Source organism: Solanum dulcamara, chromosome 2 (genome assembly GCF_947179165.1).
Source record: "Solanum dulcamara chromosome 2, daSolDulc1.2, whole genome shotgun sequence".
Classification (NCBI taxonomy): Eukaryota; Viridiplantae; Streptophyta; class Magnoliopsida; order Solanales; family Solanaceae; genus Solanum; species Solanum dulcamara.
The window spans coordinates 2,522,834-2,534,846 of NC_077238.1; positions in this window are offsets into that span (position 1 = coordinate 2,522,834).

Here is a 12,013-nt window from a genome sequence, read left to right on the forward strand (position 1 = left end):
ACTATTTTTAGAGTCTCACAACAGTTTAGTAAATGCGGTTAGTAAATGCATTATTTGATCTTCTTAAATAGTCTTGGATAGTTCTTCATCTCATTAGTCAGCTTATGATATAGAGTCATACATGAGATCCATTTCCTTATCATTATGTTAAAGAAAAACTCATCTCAATTCGTGGTTTACTTCATATTGTGACTCAAATTATAGTATCCACTCGCCTTGCTGTCACATGTGATTCCAAGTCCAACTATAAGTCGAGATCTTCAGTTAAAAATGAAACTTTGACTATTCGACCAAACCATTTTCTCATGCACCATTCTCAAATAGTTTCAAATAGCATAACTATTATGTCTTAAGGATTTTTTTTTTTGATAATGTCCTAGAGTTTCACCTTTAAAATATGAAACTTCACGATTATGGCCATATTTCAAAGAGGGGCTAAAAATGTGGCCCAATGGACTGTGTTTCTTCTTGGTGATCTTTCCTGAACTGAGGTGGGCCATGTTTAAAACCCAAATATTAATAGTGGCCCAACCTCATCAACTGGGCTAAGCTAGGTTTACTCCAGGCAACTAAAGGGCAGAACATTTATTATTTTGTTGCATAAAAAAATTAAGCATTTTATATCCTGTCATTCATTAATAATTTTTGTTTAGAGAAATTAGTTAAGATTAATTGAGGATTATATTTGATGTGAAATCCCATTTAACATTACCTACAAGTGGATTTACTAGTTTCTTTTTGTTGTTTCGGTACTTCTGATAGCATTACACCTTTATTGAGTAATATCTGAGTCTAGGCTTACAACATCAAGGTATGATCAACATTGAGCAACGGAGGCCACTTTGCGATATTGTGTCAATTCAAGATTTGAACTATGCGATAGATCCAACGGAATTGACAAATAAGCCTACGTTAACAACAACTCTTGTTCCGCAATAAAAAAAACTTTGTTTCCAAACGGATTTGTCCATTGATAACGAGAGATCACGTTCTTTTAGGTACATTAGCAATTGTAAACAACATATTTGAGCTAAAATTCAAACATTTGGGCCAATTTATACGCAGTGCTAAGTATCTCATAGTGTTTGGATCTTTTCATTCACTCCAATGATAAAGATAGTACGGGCTTAGAATGTTTCATATCTCAAGAGTTTCACTTGTAGAAGCTCGAATTTCATGACACTTTCACTTTTGTGGAGTTTTCAAACGATTTATAAATGAATTTTTACGATATTATTTAAGAATTTCAATTACTATTAATTGAGTGACCATTTAAAAATTAACTACTTAAATTGCCCTATAGACCAGCAAGAGCAGTGAGCCGGGCCCCTTGTCATGGCTTCACCATCTCCATACTCATGTTGTTTTATCATTGGATTTTATACCAATTATTGGGCTAAAAATTTAAGGATACTTTTAACATAATGTGTATTATCTGCTTTAAATCAAATTACACGATTTTTTTCTAACAGGTCAATTTCACACTATTAAGAGTTGTAATACACTTTGTATATAACCTTTTCTTTTAGCTACTAATATGTGGCTTTGTTTGCTATCCAACAAATCTTTCTACCTTTATTAAAACTCTCAAGTTTAAATTTTAAAAATATAAAAAAATTTGATTGAAAATTCTCTCTCATTTATGAAGCCCTACCCGAATTCTGACGAAAAGAATCCCAAAATGAATACCGATAGAATGTTAGATGAAAAAAATATATGCTAAGATATGCATATTTTAAAGGGGAACAAAAGTAGTAGGCAAGAATTATTAATTTTATTTTCTTTTCACTGTGGAACTCAGACGCTTTTTGAGACTTTAATGATGTTTCTTGTCATACTTTATATAGCATCACTTTTAACATGTTTATAGTACTACTTTAATGATTCTGTTTCCTCTTGCGTGTTAAAATTATAACTATAGTGTTCGAGCTTTTGCGAATCTAATTAATTTTACGTGATATATATTATCTTCGACTAATAACAAGTATCATATAACTCCATCTATCAAAGTTATGAGACCTCATAATTACTCACTTCATTAATCATTAAATCAATCCTGAGTACACCACGATCTATTGATATTACTCCTTTTTACGACCACTAATATTCCATTTGGTTGCAAGAAAATCTAGCTATATGCAAATTAAAAGAGAATTAGTAAGAAATAGTTTTAGTTTAGGGTAAAAAAATGTTACCAACAAATATTATGAATATTTATAAATAACACTCTATATAAATGTGTTAAAGGCTTTAGCGACTTTGATTGTAATGATATTAACTCAATTATCGTTAAATATTTTTGTGACGATATAATCTATTGTCACTAAATATCTCTTTTATTATAGTGTATAAAGATATCAGGTTAACCATTCAAGTACTTTAGAGTTTCTCCAAACATATATACTTCAACAGTTCACGGAGAAGAAAGACATTTAACACATGCCAATTGTATAACTTTAGAATTCATGAAAGTTTAAACATGTCACAATAATTTCATGACTATAAAAACATGTTATTAAAGGTGAATGGTAACTTTAAACTTAAAAAGTAAGAAATTTGAACTAAATATAATTTCTTAAAACAAACTATAAAAGAAACAAACGAAGCAATTCGAATAATGTGGTGAACATATTGTGTTTTGACACATTATTTAACCTATTTTGATTTAGTTTATTTCACATTAAGTAACTTTCGTGCAAGTTCTTATTAACTCGACACATTTTATCTGTTTAAGTTCTGTTTGATCTATGCATTCGACTCCTATAATATAAATTAAATATGAAAAGAATAACTTAAATTGTAGAATGAATGATAATTTGATATTTATCGATGCGGAGCTGCTTTCAATTATAGTAACCAATTTTAAGACATGCTCTCTCTCCCAATTTATGTGACACTTTTTTCTTTTTAGCCATTTTCAAATAGAATGACATATTTATATATTTAACAACAATTTAACTTTAAAATATTCATTTTATTCTTAATGAGATGATTTATAGCCACATAAATATCCGCGATTTATTTTTTAGATCATAAATTTCAAAAATTATTTTTTATTTCTTAAATTACGAATCAAATTAAATAATGTCACATAAATTGAGACGAAAAAAAGTATATGTTTGGTACTTTGGATGATTCCTTCATTAGAAACTTGCTTTTGCGTAACGCTTTGGATCGGCCCACACTAAAAATAGACCGGACCCTCGGTTGATCTAATTAATTGGGTAACTAATTAAATCAATCAAATATAAAGAGAGAGAATAAAGTAATTAATTTACATTAATGTTTGAAGTTCGTATAAATGCTAAACACGTATGCATCTACATAATTCTTTTAATCATTCTTTCTATACTATACGTGTTCATGTATAGTTGGAATAAGTGTTTCAATAATTTTGAAATAATATATTTGAAAAAGGATTTAAAAAAAATACAGGTAAATAATGCGAAATTGAATAAAAATATCTCTATTAATAATTTGGTTTAAAAATATCCATGCATCAATACTTTAATTCAAAAATGTCACTATTGTTACTTTTTGGATAAAAAATATCCTCTTTCCTAATAAATATATTAGTTCTTTATAATTTAAAAACATATTATTTCTTTACAATTTGATATTAAATTCATTCTTGATTTTGAATTCGATATCCTAAATTCATTAATGAAAATCTTTTCTTTAAAAATTTATTTAGCTATTCCAAATGAAAATATTTGAGAGAGATATTGATAAAAAATAAAACCACTTATTAAAAAAATAAAAGAATAACGTTCTTGAATGTTACTTATTGTGTGACTTAGTTTATGCCTTGTTTCAATGTTACTATTCTTCTGTTTCTCGTGGAGGAGACTTAAAATTATTTTCAAGAAACGACTTGATGCTTCTCTAAAATTATTTTCAAATATGCACTCAAAGATTTCATCTAATATCTTCTGTTTCATCTATCCTCCACTGCAGCAGAGATGACACTCTACTTCATGATCTTGGGTGTACCTCAAGTCAGTTCCTACACTGTATTGTGATAATTTGAGTGCCTTGTACATGACAGTCAATCCAGTTATGCATGCTGGATTGACTGTCATTTTGTTTGAGAAAAGGTGGCAAGAGGTCAATTTCTTATTCAGTTTGTGAGGTCCAAAAATCAACTATTGGGGAAGGAAACACTACAATTAAAGTTTGATATAATAATAAATAATGAAAATAAATTGAACACAAGAATTTTATGTGGAAACCCCTCAAACAGATAGAGGGGAAAACCACGGGGTAGAAGAAACTTACTATGATAATATAGGAGTACACTGCTCTAAAATACAAGGAGAAAACAACAATTGACACTTCTCTCTTGTAAAAGGAACAACTCACTAAAGAGGACACTCAAGATTACAATATTTATCTTGGTGTATAACTCTCTGTGTTCTTACTCTTTTGGATTATATTTTGTGGGAAGATCTAAATGAGGGCAAGAGACTCTCTATTTATAGGAAACTAGAAACGCGTAAAATTCGCGTATTGCACCCCTTTTTGACTATGCGTTCAAAACGCGTTTTGTTCCCTTTTTGACTACGCGTTCAAAACGCATTTTGTTTCCTTTTTGACTATGCGTTCAAAATAGGTTTGGTCGTATTTGACTATCTTGCATTCTCCCACTTGAAGATTTAATTGAGAATCAATTTAGTCTTCACACCATCCTTTCTACCCAATTACTACAATGTTACATTTCTGCTAGGCTAACAGAAGATCGACACCATATAAACTTGTTACTCTTGATCGGCTTCGTAAACATATCTGCTAAGTTGTCATTAGTGTGAATTTTCTGAATATCCACACCGCCTTCTTCCACCTTCTCACGAACAAAGTTGAAGGCTCTCCATCCTCTGTTAATAGACAGTATGCAACATTTTCCTCCATAGAATAACCTGAGTGCCAAGCTGGTTCTCTTCTCTCCCTAGTTTACCGTCGCACTTGTGGAGTTTCGATCTTAGCTTGCTCTTGTTCTTCGTGCTCTGGTGCTGCTTCAGAAGAAACTGGATCTTCTATTTCTTCAATTTCAACTGTAGTAGTCTCTGATTTTTCTTTCAAAGTGTTACCTTCTTTTGCTTGTGTCTTATTTTCAACAAATACAACATCCCTGTAGATTACCACCTTGTGGGCAGTGGAATCACACAAGCGATACCCCTTGACTCTATCAGCATACCCTAAGACAATGCATTCCCTGGATTTCGGATCCAACTTCGATTTTTCTTGGGTGTTGTACATAACATAAGTAAGCGAGAATAATTAGATGGTTTTCTTGTCCATATCTCCATTGGCTTTTTTAGATCAATTGCGGTAGATGGTGACCGATTGATCACATAACATGCGATTTTGACTGCTTCTGTCCAGAATAATTTTTCCAACCCTGCAGTTTCCAACATAAATCTTGTCCATTCCAACAAGGTTCTATTCATCCGCTCTGCTACTCCATTTTATTGTGAAGTATATGCCATCGTGAACTGCCTTTTAATACCTTCTTGTTTAAGAAGTTATCAAATTCATTACCAATGTATTTTCCTCCATTATCTATCCTCAAACAGTTGATTTTTTTCTCAAATTCAAGTTTCACCCGCGCTTTGAACTCTTTGAAACCAAAAAAATATCTGTCTTTCTTTTAATTGGATACACCCAACTTCTCATGGAGTAATTATCGACAAATGACACAAAATATTTCGTTCATCCTAGAGACTCCACCGATGCTTGCCTGACATTAGAGTGCACCAGATCTAATATTTTCTTGCTTTTAACAAAGGAACTGCTAAACTTTAGTTTATGTTGCTTACTGGTAACACAATGCTCACAAAAGGGTAGTGAAACCTTTTTGAGCCCTGGAAGAAGCTTTTGCTCAGCAAGAATCTTCAAACTTTGTTCCGACATAAGGCCAAGTTTATGATGCCACATCATCATTGATTCTTCAAATGAACTTGCTGAAGCGGTTGATGCTTCTCCTTCTTGGTGTGTTTCACCTTTAAGCACATATAGATTTGCAAAAGTTTTTCTGCTTTCATCACTACAAACGCTCCTTTTGATATTTTCATGACTCCACCATGAGTCTTATATGAACATTCATTATTATCTAATTATACCAAAGATAATAGATTCTTGATCAACTCTTTTGCATATCGTACTTTCGGAATGGTGCGTATCGTGCCATCATACATCTTTATTTTGATGGACCCAATACCAATAACATCCAAAGCATGATCATCTCCCATGAACAAAGACCCTTCTGAGATAGGATTATATTATTGAAACCATTCTCTCCGGAAAGTCATGTGCCATGTTGCTCTTGTGTCCATGATCCAAACATCATCGAAATATTTTCTACCTTCATTATTTGATATTGATTCACTACATAAAATATCACCATCATCCAAGGTACTTGCAATATTTCCCTTGAGCATTTGATGACTCAGGGTGTTCACTCTTTTTCTTGAACTGACACTCTTTCTTGAAGTGCCCTTTCTTGCCACAGTTGTAACACTTGATATTCTTCTTACTTATTGATTGAGATCTACCATGATTGTGATTTCCACTGGGGCCACGTTCTGCTGGTCTTCCTTTCACCATTATCAAAGTTTCAGCTTGCTGTGAACTTGCTTGTCTGCCTTTCTTATTTTGCGCCGATTTTCTTCTTCTAAGATAATAATTGCAATTTCATCAGAAACTACACTATTCGTATTATTTGTTAGGTTGATGATGAGTTGATCATACGAGTCAGACAGACTTTGAAGTAGAAGCTCCGTACGTTCAGTCCCCTCTATTTTGCAATCCATTGTTGTAAGTTGCGAAAACAGAATAATCAAAGTATTGATGTGTTCAGTAATCGACATGGACTCTGTCATTTGAAGAGTATACAATCTTCTTTTTAAGAAAATTTTATTATGCAAACACTTGGCCTCATACAATCCCGTAAAAGTATCTCATATTTCCTTCGCCTTCTATTTTTCAGCCACACTAGGCAACACTTGATCAGCTAGTGCCAAGTGTAGATCAACAACTGCATCACTGTCTATGTCGTTCCACTTGCTGTCATCAACAAATTCTATGGGTCTGCCTTCAATTGCAACTAAATAATTGTCTTTTCTCAATACCGCTCTTATTTTTATTTTTCTCAATGAAAAATTAGTCCCGTTGAATTTTTCAACGTCAAAATTTGTTGTACTCGATATTGTTATTTGCTTCACACCCTTCTAGATTATTTTTGAATATTTTTGTGAACAATTATGACAAATTGTACCGTTACCAAAATTTACTATTCATATGAATATTACTTTTCATTGAATTTTACTATTCATGAAAATTTACTATTCACAAATAGTATGTTCGCATAAAATAGATAGAATAACTGAGGGCTCTGATACCACTGTTGGAGAGGGAGGGAAGCACTACAACTATAGTTTGATATGATAATTAGAGGTGTTCATGGTTCGGTTTGAGTCGGTTATTGATTAAAACCTTAATCAAATCAATTTAATCAGTTTTTAAATATCTAAAATCATAACCAAACTAAGTAACATAATAACCACCTATTTGGTTATTGTCGGTTTGGTTTGGTTTTTTAGTTTATGGCTAGCCGGAATAATTTAAATATTCTCTCTCTACATTCTTCAAATTTTCTATGAAGCTCTTTTTTCTTCACGGCCCATAAGGGCGAACTTTGCTGCATATTGAGGGATAAACATGCTGATGGCAAATCAAGTGGACCAAACTTGCAACGCAATTTATATTTAAAAGAACAAGTCAAACAGAGGTTCTAAAATACAAATAACTTTGTCCATTAAAATAAAAAATTTACATATTTAAACTAAACTAACTAGAGAATTCATAATATAATTAATTTTATCTTTAATTAAATTATGAAAATTAATAATTAAAAGGTATAAAATATCTTAAATTATTTATGAAAAGCTAATATTATACATATAAATAATTATAAATTTTATGTATATAATTATGAGTTTGGTTTTGTTATTTATTCGATTATTTTTTACTATAACTATAACCAAATCAAATATTATCAGTTTTTTAAATTTAAAACCAAACTAATCAAATGTCGGTTTTTTTATTTGGTTTAATTAAATTTTTGATTTGATTTTGATTTTAACCAAAACTGTGAACAATCCTAATGATAATAAATAATAAAAATAAATTGGACATGAGAATTTTACGTGAAAATCTCTCAAATAGATAAAGAAAAAAACCACGGGGTAGAAGAATCTTACTATGATAATATGGGAGTACATTGCTGTCAAAAAGAAGGAGAAAACAATAATTAATACTTCTCTCTTGTAAAAGAAATAACTCACTAAAGAGGACAGTCAAGATTACAATATTTATCTTGGTGTATACCTCTTTTTGTGTTCTTACTCCTTTGAATTGTATTTTGTGGGATGATCTAAATGAGGGCAAGGGGCCCTCTAATTATATGAAACTAGAAATGCGTAAATTTTGCATATTGCACCTCATTTTTTGTCTACGCATTCAAAACGCGTTTTATAGTATTTGACTATCTTGCATCAACTAGCTGACATTCATTCAAAAGCATTGACAAAGCAAGTCTTTTTTGATTTTCAAAGTAAGCTAAGAATAACTGTTCCACCACTCACTAGCTAAAGGGGAAGTATTGAAGATAAGGATCAAGATGAAGCTAAGGAACGGGTTGAACAACATGGTCCAACTGATAGCAGTCCTGAAGGCTGTCAAGGATCGCTAAAGAGTTGAGTTATAGTCAAACTGTTTGACGAGTTAGAGTCAAATTAGAACTAGGTTGCTGCTATGTACGTGTAGTAGTTAATTTGTAGTTAATCTCTATATTTGTAATTGTATTTGCGTTATAGTATAACTCTAAGTTTAGCTAGCCTAAGACTCTACAACTTACTCCTATATAAAGAAGCCTGTATTTGTTTATTATCATCAATACAATCCTTGATTTCTCTTGTTCCTTTGTTGAGAATTCATATGCCTTATACATAATCTTTTTATAGCTACTAATGTGTGTCTTTGTTTGCTACCCAATAATTGTTTTTATCTTTTATCAAAGGTCGCAAAAAATAAAAAAACTTGACTGAAAATTCTCTCATTTAAAGAGCGTTATCCAATACGAATTCTGAACCCTAAAATGAAGACTGATCGAACGTCAGATGAAAATAAAAATGCTAAAATAAACATATTTTAAAGGGGAACAAAAGTAGTAGGCAAGAACTATTTTTTTATTTTTTTCTTTTCACTGTGGAGGTCACATGCTTTCTGAGACTTTAATGATGCTTCTTGTTATAGTACTTTATAGCATCACTTTTAATATGATCATAGTACTACTTTAGTAATTTTGTTTTCTCCTGCATGCTCAGTTGTACCACCATCTATCAATTTTTTAAAATTATAATTATGATGTTCGAGCAGTTTAATTTTGCTAATCTAATTAATTTTACGTGATACTATATATTACCTTCGACTAATAAGATGTGTCATGGAACTCTATCAATCAAAATTAAAATAAATGAAAAAAAATCATTTAATAATAATTTTTTGATTTCCGTTGAATTTTAAATATGAGACCTCACAGTTACTCACTTCATTCACCATTAAAGCACATCCTAACACCACGATCTATTGATATTACTCCTTTTTACGACCACTAACATCCATTTGGTTGCAAGAAAAAATCTACCTATATGCAAATTAAAAGAGAATTAGTAAGAATTAGTGAAGGAAAATATTTTTATCTATAAACTCAAAATTTCTTAAATCTTTCTATAAGATTTCTCTTGATGTATTTTTCTGTATGTTTCTTTGAATTTCTATATAGAAAATAACCTAGAAACATCTCTATTTATAATAATAAGAAATTAAATTAAACTAGGACTAAAAAACCTATTCTTATATAAACTAGGACAAATAAATCCTAAATAGACATGAATTAAATAAATAACAAATATTAAATTCTAAACAACTTAGGATTCCTACTCCAACTTTGAATTATTATTCCAGCATTCTCCCGTAATTCAAAGTTGTATGCTCTTGCCTTTTCTTCTTGTCATTGTTGTTGTATTATAAAACACTTTTCTTCAGTCTTCAATTTCATTCTTGTCGTTGTTGTTGTTTTGGAGAACTTCTCTTCAATCTTTAATTTTTTTCTTGATTTTATTGGAGCACTTTCTGTCTAAATTCCTAATGATGCAATAAATATATACTGCCCTACAGGTACAACATGTCCGTCCTATAGGTACAGTCTATCCGATCAGCAGGATAGGTTTGCCCAGCCCGAAAGCATGGTCTACCCTGCCCGAAGGCCCGATCTATCCAGCTCGTAGGTTTGGTCTGCCCGATTGCTACCTGTCTCTACAATTGCAAAAGAAGTAGGAAAACTTGTCGCCATTGCAATGCAATTTATATTGTGTTAGGAGGATCAAGTGCAAGAAAACATGGCACAAGATGAAGAAAATTTCTCTAATTAAAAGTTGGAAAAAGTTTTTTTTAAAAAAGGAGTTGGAGGGAAGGGCATCAACAAGAGTTGGAGGCAACGTGCTCCAACAACCAGAATAAAAAAAAGGAGTTGGTGGGAAGCGCATCAATGAGAGTTGGAGATAAAATGCTCTAACACTAGACCGAGCCTACGGGTGAAGGGTTTAGGGGCATTTTATTGGAGACACAATAAGAATTAGACAAATTTGCTAGTTTTTCGTGTGTGTTAGCCCATAAAATTTTTAGGTGCAGGGGGTCTGGGTCGAATTTTCTTTGATTATTCCATAGTAGCGACCGTAATGACTTAGGAAACGACTCTAGTAGCCCATAGGTGCTTTAGAGGGGATTAGGAGTATTTTATTTGCGACGCAATAGGAATTAGCCGATTTTGCCAATTTTTCGTGTCTGTTAGCCCATGGATTTTTTAGATGCCGGAGTTCAGGTCAAATTTTCTTGGATTCTTCAATAGTAGCATCCGTAACGACCTGGGGAATGACTCTAGTAACCCCGATGGTTCTTTAGAGGGGTTTAGAGCATTTTATTGATGATGCAATAGAAATTAAGTGATTTTGCCAGATTTTCGTATGTGTTAGCCCACAGAATTTTTAGGTGCAGTGGGTCCGAGTTCTATTTTCTTGGATTCTTCCATAGTAATCCGTAATGACCTAGGGAACGAATTTCGTAGCCCCAACAACATTTTAGAGGGGTTTAAAAGAATTTTTTGGCGACGCAACGGGAATTAAGTGATTTTGCCAATTTTTTGTGTGTTAGCAATGAATTTTTTAGGTACTGGGAGTCCTGGTCAAATTTTCTTTGATTCATCTGTAGTAGTGTCTGGAATGACCCGGGGAAGGACTCTAGTAGCCCCGGCAGAACTTTAGAGGGGTTTAGGAGCAGTTTATTGACGATGCAATAGGAATTAGGCTATTTCCCAACTTTTTGTTTGTGTTAGCCAATGGAATTTTTAGGTGCCGGGGGTCAGGTCGAATTTTCATGGATTCTTCCATAGTAGAATCCGTAACGACCTAGAGAATGACTTCAATATACCTGACGGCGATTAGAGGGGTTTAGGAGCATTTTATTGGCGACGCAATAGGAATTAGGCGATTTTGACAATTTTTCTTGTGTGTTAGCCCACAGATTTTTTAGGTGCCAAGGGTCTGAGTTAAAATTTCTTGGATTTTTCCCTAGAGGCGTTGGTAACGACCGAAGGAATGACTTTATTAGCCCCAATGTCGATTTAGAAGGGTTTAGGAGAATTTTATTGGAGACGCAACAGGATTTAAGAGATTTTGCCAGTTTTTTGTGTGTTTTAGCCCACAGATTTTTTAAGTGCCGGGAGTTTGAGTCAAATTTTCTTGAATTCTTTCACAGTAGCATCCATAACGACCTGGAGAATGACTCCAGTAGCTCTGGCAGCGCTTTAGAGGGTTTTAAGAGCACTTTTTTGGCGACGCAATAGGAATTAGGCAATTTGCCAGTTTTTCGTGTGTGTTAGCCCATATTTTTTTAAGTG